The sequence below is a fragment of the Dromiciops gliroides genome, chromosome 3, assembly GCF_019393635.1.
Source record: "Dromiciops gliroides isolate mDroGli1 chromosome 3, mDroGli1.pri, whole genome shotgun sequence".
Lineage (NCBI taxonomy): Eukaryota > Metazoa > Chordata > Mammalia > Microbiotheria > Microbiotheriidae > Dromiciops > Dromiciops gliroides.
The window spans coordinates 89518237-89536851 of record NC_057863.1 but is presented as its reverse complement, the minus strand read 5'-3'; the positions used below and the strand labels follow the sequence as shown (position 1 = coordinate 89536851).

Genomic DNA, 18615 nt, shown 5'->3' with positions numbered 1-18615 from the left:
GGTTCAGATTTTATTACTTGGGAATTAATTAAACAACAAAGGTGAAACTAATAAAAATCAAAGATAAGGAAATAGGAAAATAGTAATATAGAGAAATGCTCTTAACTCTAAACTTAGCTTAAGCTGGTTCAAAGGAATTTAGGGTTTTCAGTAAGTAACTCACCAACCTGAACAGCCTGCCAGTCTAAGGTTGCTTGTGCGCCACCAGGACCTCAGTCACCAGCCAGAGAGAGCTAACTCGAGTTCCAGAAGTCACTCTAGAGTTGGCGTTCCGGAAGTGCCGTGAGAACTTAGCATTCCAGATGTGCCCTTTAACCTCCCTTCAGGGAGTGTTCAATCTTTTCTCCCCCAAAAGGGGAGGTTCTTCAAAAGCTGCCTATACCACAAATAATTTTTACCACAACAATATGAAGTACATATATGCTAAGCAACACTGAATGAAGGAACCTTGGAGGTAGAAGGTTCATCTATTCTTGCTTCTCAATGAGGATTAGGACTGAGGTATACTGACTCTCAGCCAACTTTGTTGTCCCTCCAAGTCACTAACACCATGGGGTGTTAGTGGAATTCAGACTAGAAATCTGAAATCTGTGCTATAAGAAATGAGAAGAAATTATTATGCTATACTCTTTGACCTAGCAATACCACTTTTGTGTCTTTTTCCCAAAGAGATCATAAAAAAAGGGAAAAGGACCCATATGTACAAAAATATTTATAGCTGCTTTTTTTTTTGAGGCAATTGGGGTTAAGTGACTTGCCTAGGGTCACACAGCTAGAGCCATTGTGAAAAACTGGTGAAGGCTGGTGTTTTATCATTATGTCTCTTAATTTTTACATCTGGATTCTTTTTTTTTAATATATAGATATTTTATTATTTTCCAGTTATATTTAGAGATAGTTCACATCTGGACTCTAATGGAAAAAGTTCAAGAATAACACAGATGTTTCAAATGCAGTGCATAATTAACTACATTCTTTGTAAACATTATGTATATGTATAAAATAAACCTTTATCTATCTAAATGTATGTTAGTATCAAAAAACCCTCATCAATATCACTAATGCGCAGGAAAATGATCTGAACATACTTTATAGATTTGACTCCTTTGGTTTTGTCACTCCGACTGCATTTTGAACTCTGTAGTCTGGAGCAGCTCTGTTTTTTAATTTGTTTGGCATGAGATTCTAGGGTAATATGTATTGTTGTGAAATGATCACTTACTTCAAGATAACCTGATTTCAGACAAAACAATGTGTTTTATGAATCTAGAGTGTAACCATGTAATGTTTTATTATCTTTAAAAAAATAAATATTGATCTCTTTATTTTTATACTGTCTAAACTTCCCCTTGTATCTCTTCTTCTGTCCTGTCCAGAGAGCCAAGCCTTACTACCAATAAAAAAAAATAAAGAAAAAAAGAGAGGAGGAGGAGAAAAAAAATCAGTAAAACCAATTAGTACATTGAAAAAAAAATCAGAAAATATGGGCAATGTTACACACCCACGGACCCCTCAGCTCTGCAAAGGAGTTGGGTGAAGGTATTTTCTCATGTATCTTTTTGGGGAACACATTACAGGTTTTTAATGACAAATCCATGTTGTTATTTATTGTGTTTGTAATATATATCTGTGTCCATTTTAAAGCATCATAAGAGATGGTTAGGTTCCAAGATTTTGGAACAAGAGATCAATCACTCTTTTCCACCAAATAAGTTTAATCCACATTATTAACTGTTTATCCTTCATTTAAATCTAGACAATCAACAAAACATTTGTATCAATTCTTCATATAATATTGTATGTCAGACCTTTATCAGAAATAATTACAACAATAATTGTGCTGCATGAATTTTCCCCCCAATAAACAGCTTTTAACTTATCTTCATTGATTTTGTTCTTGAAAATTCTTTTAAATTTTACAATTACCATTATTTAAGAATGTTCTCCCTGGTTATATATGTGTGAAAAGGACCCATATCTATTCTTTTCTGATTTTATTTTATTTTATTGTTTTGATGAGGCAATTGGGGTCACACAGATAGCTTCCATTTGCTCAATCCTAATTCTTAGGCAATTATTTTTGTTAGAGAGCTTTTGTACCTCCTTTTCCATTTGGCCAATTTGGCTTTTCAAGCTGTTGACTTTTTTCTCATGTCTTTCCTGCATCACCCTTATTTCTCTTTCCATTTTCCTCTACCTCTCTAAATTTATCTTCAAAGTCCTTTTTGAGCACCTCTATGGCCTGAGATCAATTCATATTTTTCTTGGAAGCTTTAGATATAGGGGCACGGAAGCTGACATTTTCCTCTGATGGTGCACCTAGATCTTCCTTGTCACTAAAGAAACTTTCTGTGGTCCTCACCTTTCTCTGTCTGCTCATCTTGCCTTTCTTTTACTTGACTTTTAACTCCTTAAAGTGGGGCACTTTTCCAAGCTGCACTATCCCAAGCTTCAGAAGGTTCCAGGTGGTATAATTTAAGGAGGAGCAGGTTCTTCACTCACCTGACCTGTTCCCTGGTCCGTAGAAGAGCCCAGACCAACTTGCTTATCAACCAGCTTTGTGTGTTGTGGTTGTCAGCTCCCACGAGCCTGTGCCCCTCGCCAACCTGGGCCACTGCTACTCAAGCCTACTTCCTGGTACCCAGCAGGGGTGAAAACCCCAAGTTCTGCCTCAGCACCAGCACAGACCCCTGTAGTCTCCCTCCTGCCAAGGGCTCAGCCCTCTCATCAGATTGTGAGCTTAGTTCTAGACGACACTGGCATTGCAGCTAATTCAGAGGTTCTGGGGGGGGTCTCTTTCTCTGGGGGCGGGGTGTCTCTTTTTCTGGCGAGGCCTTCCTGCATCTGGATCTGTATCAGGGTGACTGTGGGGTTGGGCTCCACTTCTCTCTCAGAACAGCAGCTCCCTTGTTCTGACCTTCCAAGCTGTCCTTGGTTAGAAGATGATTTCAGCACATTCTTCTGTGGGTTTTGCTGCTCCAGGAATTGTCCTATGGCATTATTTGGATGTTTTTTGGAGCAATCATGTCATGAGTTCGAGAGCTCACTCCAGTCACACAGATAGTAAGTGTCAAGTGTCTGAAGCTGGCTTTGAACTCAGGTCCTCTTGACTCCAGGGCCGGTGCTCTATCCATTGTACCACCTAGCTGCCCCTCTTTTCTGATTTTTAAAGGTTTTAAAATTTAGGTAACATATCCTTTTGGTGCTTATTGTTATATATTACTGACAATTTTTTAAATGCCTGATCTGACTTTTAGATTGCTTTTCTTTTGAATAGGCATTATTAAATCTTTACTGATCACAGTAGAAACTAGGTATAGACCAAAACCTCACACAATATACTAAAATAAGGTCAAAATCATGATTTACACACAAAGAGTGATAACATAAGCAAATTAAGAGAGCATGGAATAGTTTATCTGTCAGATTTTTGGACAGGGGAAGAATTTAAGACAAAAGAAGATATAGAGAGCAATACAAAATGTAAAATGGATAATTTTGATTATATCAAATTAAAGAGTTTTAGCACAAACAAAACCAATGTAACCAAAATTAAAAGGAAAATAGAAAACTGGGAAAGAATTTTCACAATAAGTATCACTGATGAAGGCTTCATTTCTCAAATGTATAGAGATAAGTTGATATAAGAGATATAGTTGATATAAGAGATATAGTTGATAAATGGTCAAAGAATATGAAGAGGCAGTTTTCAGACAAAGACATTAAAGCTATTTATTGTCATATGAAAAAAGGCTCTAAATCACTATTGATCATAGAAATGCAAATTAAAACAACTCTGAGGTGGGTGGCGCAGTGCGTAGAGTGCTGTGTCTGGAGTCAAGAAGATTTATCATCCTGAATTCTAATCTGGCCTCAGATACTTACTAGCTGTGTGACTTTGGGCAAATTACTTACCCCTATTTGTCTCACTTCTGCATCTGTAAAATGAACTGGAGAAGGAAATGGCAAACCACAGTATTTTTGCTAAGAAAACCCCAAATGGAGTAGGACACAACTGAAATGAATGCACAACAACAAAGTTAATATGAATGTATTTCTTTTTTGTTTTGTTTTGTTTTTCGGTAAGGCAATTGGGGTTAAGTGACTTGCCCAAGGTCACACAGCTAGTAAGTGTTAAGTGTCTGAGGCCGGATTTGAACTCAGGTACTCCTGAATCCAGGGCCGGTGCTTTATCCACTGTGCCACCTAGCTGCCCCATGAATGTATTTCTTAAATTTTTTTTTTTTAAAGATAAACTTAATAATGAGTAACATACATGAACATTACATTTTTGGGGGGGGTAAAGCAATTGGGGTTAAGTGACTTGCCCAGGGTCACACAGCTAACAAGTGTTAAATGTCTAAGGCCGGATTTGAACTCAGGTCCTCCTGAATCCAGGGCCAGTGCTCTATCCACTGCGCCACCTAGCTGCCCCTAAACATTACCATATAAGAATAAAAATGGCATTTATGTGAAATCCCTGCACTTTTTAAAAAGTACATTTAAAATTTAATGGAGGGACAAAATTGCAACATTTACTTGTTTTCCCTTCTGAACATTTTAATTTTCTTTTGCCTATTTAAAAATATATTATTGGGGCAGCTAGGTAGCACAGTGGATAGAGCACTGGTCCTGGATTCAGGAGTACCTGAGTTCAAATCCGGCCTCAGACACTTAACACTTACTAGCTGTGTGACCCTGGGCAAGTCACTTAACCCCAATTGCCTCACTAAAAAAAATATATATATATATATATATATATTATTGATGCTATTTACTTAGTTTTTATATCTGTTACTAACCACTAAGTCATCCCTTCCAAAAAAAAAAAAGCCTTCAAAAAACCCCCCAACTCTAAGGTACCACTTCACACGTATGAGAATGGCCAATATGACAAAAAAGGAAAATGTTGGATGTTCAAAGGGATGTGGGAAAACTGGGACACTAATCCTCTGTTGGTGGAGTTGTGAAAAGATCCAACCATTCTGGAGAACAATTTGGAACTAAGCCCAAAGGGCTATAGAACTGTGCATACCCTTTGATTCAGCAATACCACTGCTAGGTTTATATCCCAAAGACATCCCAAGAGAGAGAAAAAGACCTATTTGTATAAAAATATTTATAGCAGCTCTTTTAGTGGTAGCTAAGAATTGGAAATCAAAGGATTGTCCATCAATTGGGGAATGGCTAAACAAGTTGTGGTATATGATGGTGATTGAATGTTATTGTGCTACAAGAAATGACAAGCAGGATGATTTCAGAAAGGCTTGAAAAGACTTGTATGAACCAGTGTTTAGTGAAGTGAGCAGAATCAAGAGAACTTTGTGCACAGAGACAGTAATATTGTTTGATGAAGAACAGTAAATGACTTAACTATTCTCAACAATACAATGATCCAAGATAATCCCAAAGGACTAATGATGAGGCATACTAACCACCTCCAAAGAAAGAACTGATATTGATGGAGCACAGACTGAAGCATGCTATTTTTCACTTTCTTTCTTTTTTTTCTTTTATTCACGTTTTCTTGTACAAAATAACTAATAATGAAATGTTTTACATAATTGCACACATGTAACCTATATCTCATTGCTTACCACCTTGGGGACAAGGGCGGGGAGGGAAGGAAGGAAGGAAGGAAGGAAGGAAGGAAGGAAGGAAGGAAGGAAGGAAGGAAGGAAGGAAGGAAGGAAGGAAGGATAGAATTTGGAACTCAAAACTTTAAATAAAAATGTTTATTATAAAAAAAAATCTACTGATCAAAAAAATGTGCTCACATGAAATTTCTGTAAAGCCATTGTGAAAAAAACTGGTGAATACTGGTGTTTTATCATTATGTCTCTTAAATTTTCACATTTGGACTCTTTAATGGAAGAAGTTCAAGAATAATGCAGATGTTTCAAATGCAGTACATAATTAGCTACATTCTTTGTAAATGTTATATATATATATATAATACACGTTTATATCTAAATGTATGTCAGCATAAAAAAACACTTTATCAATGTTACTAATATACTGGAAAAGAATCTGGACTTTATAGTTTTGACTGCTTTGGTTTTGTCACTCTGACTGCCTTTTTTGGGGGGGTGGGGGCAATGAGGATTAAGTAATTTGCCCAGGGTCACACAGCTAGTAAAAATGTCAAGTGTCTGAGGTCAAATTTGAACTCAGGTCCTCCTGAATCCAGGGCCAGTGCTTTATCCACTGCTCCACCTAGCTGCTCCCTGCAATTGCATTTTGAACTTTCTAGGCTGGAGCAGCTCTGTTTTTTAATTTGTTCGGTGTGCAATTCTAGGGTAAAATGTTGTACAATAATCACTTACTGCAAGATAGTTTGATTTCAGATAAAACAATGTGTTTTATGGATATTCAAGAATCAAGAGAGTAACCATGTAATATCTTATTATCTTTAAAATTTTTTAAAATTTTATTTGTGATATATAATCATATTTTATAGATATATCAAACATAAATGTAATATACACAAAGACACATATATGACATATATAATGTAAATTTTCTACATTATTACATTTGGATATACCTAGATATATTCTAATACATATAACTCAGTATTTTAATTCCTTAAATAACTGTTTTATAAATAACAAATATATATCAATTTATATAAATAATTTGACAAATTTGTTTAAGTATAATTACTATATAAATAATACCTAAATAACTCATAAATGAAAAATAAATATTGAGCTCTTTATTTTTACATTGTCTAAACTTCCTCTTGTATCTCTTCCTCTGTCCTTTCCAGAGAGCCAACCCTCATTACCAATTAAAAAAAAATTAAAGAAAAAAACAGAGGAGAAAGAGAAAAAAAAAATCAGTAAAACCAATTGGTACACTGAAAAAAATCTGAAAATATGGACAATGTTACATACCCACAGGCCCCTCAACTCTGCAAAGGAGTTGGGTGAAGGTATTTTCTTATGTATCTTCTTTGGGAACATATTACGGGGTTTTTGTTTTTGTTTTTGTATTTTTTTGTGAGGCAATTGGGGTTAAGTGACTTGCCTAGGGTCACACAGCTAGTAAGTGTTAAGTGTCTGAAACTGGAATTGAACTCAGGTCCTCCTAACTCCAGGGCCGGTGTTCTACCCACTGCACCACCTAGCGGCCCCCACATTTACAGGTTGTTTTTTTTTTTTAAATAAACTATTATTTTATTTTATTGGATTTGTGTACAAGAGGGCATAATGCTTTTTTTTTTTTTTTTGTGGGGCAATGGGGGTTAAGTGACTTGCCCAGGGTCACACAGCTAGTAAGTGTCAAGTGTCTGAGGCCGGATTTGAACTCAGGTACTCCTGAATCCAGGGCCAGTGCTTTATCCACTGCGCCACCTAGCCGCCCCCACATTATAGGTTTTTAATGATAAATCCATGTTGTTATTTATTGTGATATATCACAATATATATCTGTGTCCATTTTAAAGCATCATAAAAGACTGTTAGATTCCAAAATTTTGGAAGAAGAGATCAATCACACTTTTCCACCAATCAAAAGAGATGAGTCAGTGTCTGAAAAATGTAAAGGTTATAGAATCACAAATATAGTCCAAACATGGATTGTACATTTGTAGTAAGAAATAGAAAGCATATGGGGCAAATAGATGGCGCAGTGGATAAAGCACTGGCCCTGGATTCAGGAGGACCTGAGTTCAAATCTGACCTTAAACACTTGATAATTACTAGCTGTGTGACCCTAGGCAAGTCACGGAACCCTCATTGCCCTGAAAAAAAAAAGCATACTGGAATCACTTTTTAAAAATGAGTTTGAATGCCTCCCAGAGTACTTAAATGTTTCTTTGCATCTCTTTCACACTGAATTCCCTTTCATTTGTATCTTGATTGTTTGGGCACTCATTTCCCCATCTATCCCATTGAATTATAAATTCCTTGAGAAAAATACCAGTGTCTTATTTTTCTTTGTATCCTTAGTACCAGAACAATGCCCTGTACAGAAGATCTCTTACAGAATTTTTGTTGAATTGAACTGAAACATACCTATGAGGAAATGGGGGTGTTGGGCTTCTCTCAGACACATTAAAGGTCTGCCTCTTCCCCCCTTTCCCCCTACCCTGCAGCGAACAAAATCACATAATTCAGGGAAAACCCTAGGCTGGTCATGTCGGGGAGGAGTTTGAAGGGTTGTCCCTGTGTCACCTCCCTACATTGGCTAGTTTTTGGCGCCAGTTTTTGGTGCCAGTTTTTGGCTCATGAATTGTAATTGGGGAAGAAGGGTAGGGGTCAGTTGGTTAAGAGATAAAAAAGGCTTGCAGCCTACATTTTGTGCACATTTCACTAGGGAATGGCTCATTCTCAGGAGAATGAAAATAAAGAAGCTTTTTGACACACCTTCAACTCTGAGTTCCAGAAATTTTTGAGTGATATTTCTCACATTACCCATGTAACATATATTTAACTTACTTTGGAATTTCCCAGGGTTTGCAGGCTTCAATATAAGAGTGACATGTGGCTTGAGCTCCTGTTTAGTGTCTATTTGTCCCAATCTGTAACTGGAATTTTAGAACTGAAGAAGGAACTGATTTATCATCAGAAAAGCCAATAATGCTTTTTTTTTTTTTTTTGGTGAGGCAATTGGGGTTAAGTGACTTGCCCAGGGTCACACAGCTAGTAAGTGTTAAGTGTCTAAGGCTGGATTTGAACTCAGGTCCTCCTCAATCCAGGGCTGGTGCTCTATCCACCGTGCCACCTAGCTGCCCCCCCAATTTTTTTAATATATATTTTGTTTGTTTTTTATTTTGTTTTGTGGGGCAATGATTGTTAAGTGACTTGCTCAGGGTCACACAGCTAGTCATTGTCAAGTGTCTGAAGCTGGATTTGAACTCAGGTCCTTCTGAATCCAGGATCAGTGCTTTATCCACTGTACCACCTAGCTGCCCTCAGTAATGCCTTTTTAAAGCAATAGACCTTTATTATGCCCAGAACTATCACTTACAATTCTGGTGCCTGGGGCAAAGTCACACAAAAACATCCTGATATCAAATTTGTATTTCATGATGTGAAAATTAAGAATCAAGACAATGTGAGTTGAACAGGAGCAATAATTAATAGCTTCCTATTTTTACTTTTTTTTTCCAGCTAACCTCAGTTGTTTCTAAGCCACTGAAGGAGTGAATGTGCTTGATTTTATGCACTATATGTCACTGCCTTGAGGCAGAGCCCTGATTTCCCCATCCTAGTTGTGGTCTTCATTTCAGCACTTTTAACTCACATAAGGGATGGATCAAGGCCTAACATGAGACAGAGAGAACTAGGCTTGTGGAGGAATAGGAGCAAAGGAAGAAGGGGTATAAAGGAAAGGATACTACTGGATCTATATAGCTTTTTATATTGCTTTTTGGGGTGGGGTGGGGAAAGCCTGAATGCTTGTCATATTCCTGAGAGTCAAGGGGGATTTTCTTGAAATGATGGTCCTGACCTTGGGAGTTATCTCTATCTCCTAACTACCTAGTCAGGTAGTAGCCACACCTAACTGACTTTCCTGCTATAGAATTTTATCTCCCAACTACTTGGTCAATCTAAACTCTAATAATCCCTTGATTCCTGGATATGTCTGTCCTCTTATCTGATCATCTTTAGTTTTGCTTCTCACAGGAGAAATTTCTTCTGAGTAATCCTAAACCCCATATCAGGGGTGATGTCATGACTTACACTGAATTGGATTTAAGTAAGGGAGGGCTGTGCAAGGTCATCAACCTCACTCTCTCTTCTGGAGTCATCTGGGTCCAGTGGCAAAGCACATATCAGGACAATTAGAGATGGCCTTGGATGTTTGAGGCAATTGGGGTTAAGTGACTTGCCCAGGGTCACAAAGCTATTAAGTGTCTGAGGTGAGATTTGAACTCAGATTCTCTTGCCTCCAGGGCCAGTGCTCTAACCAAAGTGCCACCTAGCTGCCCAGGAGGAAGAGTATATTTAGAACACAGGCATCCTGCCATATCTGAATCAATGTACTGTAATATGGAAGGGCTTTATTTTTGTTTTTGTACTTGTATAATTCTAATAGACCAAGTAGGCACCATGAATCAAATAGCAATGTATTAAATAGTAGATGGTACACTGAATAGAGCACTGGTCCTGAAGTCAGAAAGATTCATCTTCCTAAGTTCAAATCTGGCCTCAGACACTTACTAGCTGTGTGACCCCAGGCAAGTCACTTATCCCTGTTTGCCTCAGTATCTTCATCTGTAAAATGATCTGGAAAAGGAAATGACAAACTACTCCAGAAATGTTGGGGAAAATACCCCAAATGGGATCATACAAAGAGCTGTACACTACTGAAATGACTGAACAACTGAAAAAGAGTGTGGAATTTGGAAAGCAAATAGGGAAAATCTAGCAGGAAAATCATTCTTAGCACTAATCAATGAGTAGTTTCCCATAGTCACACTTTGCTCACAGCTCTCACATATGATTAGGAACTTCCTCCTTACTTCTATTGCCTTCTGCTCTCCATTTTCTTAATTTCCCTTGACCAAAGTTCATTGTGACTGTAGCTGCTGCTGCTGCTGCTGTTGCTGCTGCTTTTTCCTTATAGAAGCCTCTTCATTCCTTTATAGTGAGATTACCCTGGTTAGTTGACATAGTTTTAGCTCTAGGTAGTCAGTCTCCGAGTCCCACTTAGTGTCCAAAAGGGTCACTTAGGTAGTCTGTGAGACTTGCATAGTCTCCCTTCTGTAAGGGACTAAAATTCTAGCTAGTCTGTCTAAAATATCTAATGAGTGGTCACTAATAAATTATAAGCTTTAGCAAGAGTTAGACTTTTAAGCATTTATTAAGCAGAATAAGAATTTGATGAAGAGAGAAAGGCCTAGATTCAGCTGTCCATCTCAGGAAGCTACAGTTCTCTTGCTCCACTCTCTCCAAGAGTCCTGGTGAAAAAGAATGAGAGTGCCAGCCTCGCCCCCTCTTCCTCCCACAAGCAAACATCACTTCCTGATACCAAAGAGCTACATATCTTGCCCTCAGATGTCTCTCCTCATGGCGGAGCTTTCGTACAGTAAGTCTCCAGCCGGTGGCGTCATTCCAATCTCTACAGTTCCCCGTTTGTTTCTTCAAGAAACATGGGGTGTTTCCTTGATGAAACAGTCAAAAATAACAGAATATAATACCCTATGCTAACAAACAATATGTTAATAACAATATAGAAAAAGGAGAAAGGAAATTTTGTCCAGAGGGTTGGTTCCACATGATCTGGCGCTTTGACACTGCCCTGCAGAGGGAGGGCCTCTACAGAGAATACGTATTACAAATGGTATACATAACAACAGAAGGGAATAAAAATCAACCAAACAAAACTGTTCATTTAAAGTCTTTGAAAGTCTTTTCTCAGATGTCCTCTGGATGTAGTTGTGGAATGGAAGTCTTTTCAGGGGTTGGTGTGTGGATGCTGGTAATCAGTCAGGAAACTTTCCTACCAAATTGACCTTAACACAACTTTAAAATAGCTTTGTCAATAATAAAATCAAACAATGAGAGTTCTCAAAAACCATGTCTAAGGGAATTCAGAATCTTAGTTGTTATACATGAAACATATAATAAAACAAAAATTGAAACATTCTCTAAAACTTAATATTACTATAGTTCCCCCTTGTGGAGGGTAAATTGAGAAGACAATTGCTGCGATATTGATTTAAAAAATAATTTTATCTTTGTTTCATCACTTTTTGCATCATCTGCCTAATTATCCTCATGCCATTATGAGAAGTTTAAAAATTTAATATAATTGATAACAGATGTCAAGGCCAAATTCAACACTGTATTTATCATGACACCTGAGATAATTAGGGGGAGTTACCATAAAAGAACAGAGAAATGATGGGATATGAGCATTCCCACACTTGAGCAATATATACTGTCCATGCAGTATGCCAGGCTTAAAATAAGTGGATGGGATATAAGTCCATGCCACCGAACATATTGGAGGAAACTGAGTCAGACTTAATCAGATGCATGGGATTGAGATGTCCATGGTATCAGGCATATAGGAGGGATCATGGAAGCCAGGTGTAGAATGAGATGGGTGGGATGAAAACTTCCAGCCATCTGTACAATATTGTGGGAAAAAAAATTAAACAAAGAGAAACCAACCTCAACATTTGCCAAAAGCCGTTCCCTCAGCCATACCTTGACTTCATGCATGTCTCCCTTCATGTGACAGTTCAGTGTCTGCTCTTGTGATCAGATGGCACCTGATAACTCAGAATGAAGGCAATTAATGTCTTAAATGATAAGTTCCCATAATCCAAGTCTCATATGAATTTAAAAATTGAGGATAAAGTGATCACAAAAAATGTGAATGTACCTTGACTCAGAATATAATATACAATTATGCAATAATTTCAAATAATACCTTTTTTTACTAAGTATACAATTACTTTTGTGAAAAATCAGAACATATTTAAGCACAAGTTAAAACAACCACAATCTTAAAGAAAACCTTTTTTTTGAAAAAAGAAAACTTTTACAAATGTTCCCCTCTTTTTTTTTTTAAATATGCTTATCAAAAATAATACTTCTAGAATCAATTTACACTTGCCATGGCAACCAATTTGCCAGGAAAATAGAGTTCAATCAAGTAATCAGTTGAGAGAAAAAAATAACAAAAACAAACAACTCAAAATATGGGAGCACAATAATCCCAGAATTAACATTGTATTATTAAATCAAAACCATCTTGCATTGTTTCAAAATTAGATAGATGAATAAATAGAAGAAAATACACATGGAAGAATAAAAGACAATGAAATTCAAACTAGGGAAATCTAAATGAATATGAATTTAACATTAATAAGAGTATTACAAAATATAAACTTGATCACATGACTGTAAAAAGCTTTTACAAATATTCCTTTTTTTAAAAAAAAACCTAAGTATAAAACACAATCTCAAAAGCATGAAAATCTCTATGAAAATAAACCCATACCATTAATTTTCAAAACGTAGATGTGATAGCATAGAAATCCTATATAACCTCTGAACTGACTCTATTTCTCTGAGTGAATTTGGAACACTTTTGATTCCGATATCTAAAATCCCCAATACTCATATTAATACCTTTCTGCTTCTACATTTCTGTAAAATATGTCTTCTTGAAATATGATGATGATTGTCATTTTTATTCAGCTTAAGTTTGTCTTCTTTAACCCCTCTATATTGTCTGTCAGTCCTTTCATAATACAAATGCTTTATAAGGTTACTAATTAAAGACAAAAGCAGATTAACAGAATTATGAACAAAACGAGCATATCTGGGATTTAAAGGGTTTTCCAAGGTTGGTTTGGGAGAACCACAGCAGGTCAAGTCAGAATCACAGCCAGGTTGGGGAAGAGCTGAGGCTGACTGCTTCAGCAACTGAGAAGAAGCTGGTGGATTAGATCTCATGACCTCCCGGGGAGGAGGATCAAGGGGCTTGGCCATGGGAGGAGTAGGAGGAGGGGTCCCAAGAGGAGGGGAGGGGACCACCTCTCCTACGTGGTGCACAGCTGGGGAATCAGGCTTGGTTTCAAACTCAAGCCTGATTTCCCCTTCCCCCACTTCTAGGGGATTAAAGGCTTCTAGAGGCTGGGTAGTTGCCTCCAGGCAAACAAAATTAGAGCAACAATTAGTGTTAGAATTTTGAAAAGCTGCAGGAGTCTTAGGTATCTCTGAAAAGGCATGGTTGGGAGGGGGTGGGGGGATATTAATATTCCCTTATGTGAGCACCTTGCTGGCTCTTCTAACAAAAATAAAAATAGAAATAGAAAATCTACAAAAACAAAGCATTAACATGATCTTATCCCCCATTTGTCTGGTTAAACAGACTAAAATCAGGAACAGGGTACTTAGGGAGTTGAAAAAACCCATTTGAAAATTTAAAGGGAAAACAGCTGGTACTTAGCAGTACTTTCCAATTTAAGGGGACAGGGTAGGGGAAATCTTACTCAATCAGAAGACAGAGATTCAGCTTTCCCTTTATGGTTGCCATCAGTAAGGGGCTAAAATTCTAGCTAGTTTGTCTTATGGAAATTTATTTTGATCTGGGGACCCTACCTTTGGGCTGAGATTGGAAAGCCTTAGGCCCTCAGGGTCTCTTCTGTGTGGGAGGGGCTGGTGCCCCTCCCCCTCTGCTTCAGCTGAGCCCAAAAGCCCCATGGGCTGTACAAGACGCCAGGTCAGACAGCTGGGGGAAAAAAAGCCCCCAACTCCCTCTGACCTGAGTGGAGCTATCTGAAAGATCCTGGATAGCCTGTCCTGAGGCACGTGAGGCTGGAACACCCCCCCCCCCCCACCAGCCGCAGCCCTGGCTAGTGGATTAGCTTGGTCTGTGGGGACCAAAGCCCTGAGATTTGAGTGGAGATAAAAAGGGTGTATATAAACCTGGGAGTGAGTTTAGAAGGGGCAGCTGATGAGATTAGAGCGGAGGACGGACAAGGAGACAAGTGAAAAGGGGGTGGGGGGATGAGACAAGGCGGAGAAGAGGTCAAACGGAGGCTGACGAGATTAGAAAGGTTGGATCGCAGCCGACTAGAGACAGGGCTACAAGGACGCAGGAGAATATGAGAAGGACTAGGAGCAGGGAAAAGAGAGACAGAAGGGCAGACTGACAGAGCAGACAGACAGAAGGTCAGTGAGAGAAACACAGGGGTTCAGCAGTGGCAGTAAGGAGAGGAAAGTTAGAAGCAAGGGGATTTACAAAGTGAAAGGGGCTTGGAGTTAGAATAAAGTGTAATGTGCCCTGAGGCTGGAGGCAGCTAAGGCCCTTATTGTATTCAAGTAGAGAGGAAGTGGAAAGAGACCGCAGGAAAGCAGTCAGGTTGTACATTTTATTTCCATGTATTATTAATTTTAAATAGTATCTCATAAATAAACTCTGCTTTGATTATTTAGATAAGAGCCTTCTTAATATTTTGCTTATCAATTTGGGAGTGGAGCAGTGTGGTGGAACTTTATAAACAGCCCACATTAAATTAACAAAGTCAGATAGCCAGATAGTCAAAAGTCCCCAGATTAGTCATCCATAGATTATTCCCTCAAATTAGGCTAGTCATAAAAAATATTCTTTCAGTCTAAAATATCTAATGAGTGGTCACTAATAAATTATAATCTTTAGCAAGAGTTAGACTTTCAAGCATTTATTAAGGAGAATAAGAATTTGGTGAAGAGAGAGAGAAAGGCCTAGATTCAGCTATCTATCTTGGGGAGCTACAGTTCTCCTTCTCCACTCTCCCTGAGAGTCCTGGCGAAAAAAAGAGCGAGAGCACCAGCCTCACCCCCTCTTCCTCCCACAAGCAAATGCCACTTCCTGACGCGAAAGAGCTGCATGTCTTGCCCTCAGATGCCTTCTCCTCATGGCAGAGCTTTCCTACAGTAAGTTTCCAGCAGGTGGCGTCATTCCAATCGCTACACTTCTCAACCTAAGGTCCACAGCCCTTACTCCTAGATGAGTTAGGATCATAGAGTTTCCTCTTCCCTTCTTGAAGGTACAGGCAATGCATCTCCTACTCAGTATTTTTTGGGGGGAATAAACACTTATATCCCTTTCTACTTGCCTTTCCAATTCCTAGCATGCTCCTAAGTAACTAGGCATGACCTCTTCTAGATTTCTTGGGGGCCCCAGAGATAAGCTTCTCAATACTTTCTACACCTCCTCCTTCTTCCCTCCCCCTCTCCTGCCCCCTCCAGAAAGTTCAGTTCTAGATCTTATTTGGGACAAACCCAAAGGAACAAAAGAAATGAAGATAGATTCTTTTGGGGCAGCTAGATGGCGCAGTGGTAAAGCACCGGCCCTGGATTCAGGAGTACCTGAGTTCAAATCCGGCCTTAGATACTTGATACTAGCTGTGTGATCCTGGGCAAGTCACTTAACCCTGTGAGATTTAAAATTGGATATTAGATCATAAATCTCCCCTACTTAACCTTTCCCTTAATTTATCTCCCAGACTAGTAAATGGAAGAAGCTTTTGGTTTTCTAGATAGACCTTTTATTTATTGTTATGGTAGTCACAAGGTGATGTTGATTAAAAGGATAGGAAAGTAGAAACACAATACAAATCGTCTTAAGTCTAAGCTTAGTCTATATTCCTTACCAAAACTCACCAAACCGAAAAGGCCACCTTTGGAGAGAGACTGTCTGTGCTGCGCCATCAGGAGCCCAGCCAAGCAGAAAAAGCCCCACTTCCGTTCTCTCCACCCTGGAAGTCGAGTCCCCGCAGGCAGTCTGACGTGCGCAGCAGGTGGACTGTTCGTCTCCTCCCCAAAAGGGTAGTCCTTCAAAAACTGGCGTCTTTCAGTTATCCTAACCAACTGTTAAAAACTTTCATATTTTTTACCACAACCCTCATTGCCCTGCAAAACAAAAAAACAAAAGATAGATTCTTTTGTCTAGCTCCATGAATGAGGGTCTTTCCCTGATGTCATCTGTAGAGTTCATTTTAATGTAGACCACCTTCACATCATGTCAACCAATGGAATTGAATGATGCTTTGATCAATGTATAATGACCCTCTATCAAAAGAGGATAAAACCCTTGGCCACACCAGGGGCTGTCTCTTTTGGCACTCCCTCTTGGCTTGACCCTCCCTCTTAGGACAGAGTAGCCCTGAGACCATGAGAAGTTAGGGAGATGTGTGGTCAAACCTTTACTGGTATATAATATTAATAAATAATAAATGCTTGGGGGCAGCTAGGTGGCGCAGTGGATAGAGCACTGGCCCCAGAGTCAGGAGGAACTGAGTTCAAATCCAGCCTCAGAACACTTGATACTTACTACCTGTGTGACCTTGGGCAAGTCACTTAACCCCAATTGCCTCACTAAAAATAATAATAAATGCTTATTGCCCAAACTGGCGCAATAGCAATTAATTTATAAAACACAAAGGGCTAGGCCATGAAAACCACCTTAAAGCTCTGAAAAATCCTTAAGAAACCCTAGAAGTTCTAAAAGTGGAGAGGGCAAAAGCTTACAGACTATACTGACATTTCTGCTGTCATGGCAAATCCCCATGTCCTTGGCTTCCATTAATACAAACCATAATACACTTGGCCTTCCTGGCCCAGTCTTGTGGCATCTGGGAAAGACTTGGAGTTGGGAAGACCAAGATTCAAATCCTACCTCAAATACTATGTTTCTATCTATGTGACCTGGGGCAAGTCATTTAACCATCTTTGTGACTCAGTTTCCTCATCCGTAAAATGAAAGGGTTGGCCTCTAAGTTCCCTTCTAGCTTTAAATCTATGATCTTATCATCCTATAACCTTACCCATGAGCCTTTGCTTAATGTTTTCTTTGTCTCTTCTCATTTGAATGGCATGATAATTCTCATAATCTTTCACTATCCTCACCCATACAAATATTCAGATGTTTAATTTTTCCCATCAAACAAGATAAGACAATGTCCACCTTAAGCTGGCCTATGGAAAGTGAGAAGGGAGGCCCAAGGACATTTTGTATTAGAACAGAAACCTAGTGAAAGGCTCTTAGGGATTCACTATGGAGGTGAAAGGAGGACATCCGACTCTCTCCAGGTTGGAACTTGCAAAGCTGTAAATGCTCTGGGAATGGGACTGCTCCCCTTGTTGGAGCACTGGCTTTGTAAGCCTCAGCAAAACACTGTGTAACTGTGAGCTATTATCGAGGACAGAGAGAGCAAACACTATGATGGGTGATTTCCCTTCTCTTCCCCCTACAAAGTGCAAGTAGCTCTTTCAAGAGAAAGCTCATAGAACCCAAGCAGCTCAGCCTAGCTTATAGTGCTTCCCTTCTCAAGTCATGGACAAAATGGATTTGCTCTTCCAGCTTCTGTTTCCCACAAATCACCCCAAGCCAAGTTCAAATCCTTGTGACTTCTGAGGCAACACTTGCCCGAGCCTTCTCTCTCCCTAGTAATGAATACTCACAGCTCAGGCATTATGGTCAGTAAAAACTGACCTCGGAGTTCAGGGGTAGCTAGGTGGTGCAGTGGATAGAGGACCTGAGTTCAAATCCAGCCTCAGACATTTGACAACTTACTAGCTGTGTGACTCTGGGCAAGTCACTTAACCCCAATTGCCTCACTAAAAAAAAAAATGACCAGAGTTCAAGTCCCATCTTGGACACATATAAACTGAGTGACCACTGGACCCTTGAGTAATCCACCTGTGATAAAAAAGGGGAGGATCCATTTGCCTTAGGCACTAGGAGTTAAAATGGGGCCTGCGAACCCCCCTTCTTTGCACCCACCAGCTGCACACTGGGTGACCATTCTCTGGAGAATGACACATCACTGCCATTGACACATCACTGCCACTGAGTTCCAGAGAATTATTGAGCAGGAGTCATTTTCCTGTCAGTGGTCATGAAGGGTCAGTCACAAATGAACAATAACAACAAACCTGATTGATATTCATCGATAGAGGGAGGTTGCTCTAGGGGAGCTCATTAAACCAATGAAATCACAAATCCAGTAAAAAACCCCAAAAAACCCAACAACTACTCATGTAACCTCTAAATAATGCACTAGAACATTACTGTTACATCTTTTTGGATAAACAGAATACATGTATTGGAATGATCCAGGTTTGGGCTCCCTTCTGAGTAAATTTCATTTTCTGGACC

At 39.0% G+C, this 18615-nt stretch overlaps 1 protein-coding gene across 7 annotated transcripts in view; it reads left to right on the top strand.

The window, feature by feature from the left end:
• CFLAR (CASP8 and FADD like apoptosis regulator) overlaps positions 1 to 1863 on the top strand; it is a 79978-nt gene extending 78115 nt beyond the window's left edge. For all 7 annotated transcript variants that reach the window (XM_043996898.1, XM_043996900.1, XM_043996901.1 and 4 more), the window contains one exon: positions 1377 to 1863. The gene's annotated coding sequence lies outside the window, so the exon portion shown is untranslated. The remainder of the gene's footprint in view (positions 1 to 1376) is intronic.
• Positions 1864 to 18615: the final 16752 nt, after the last annotated feature.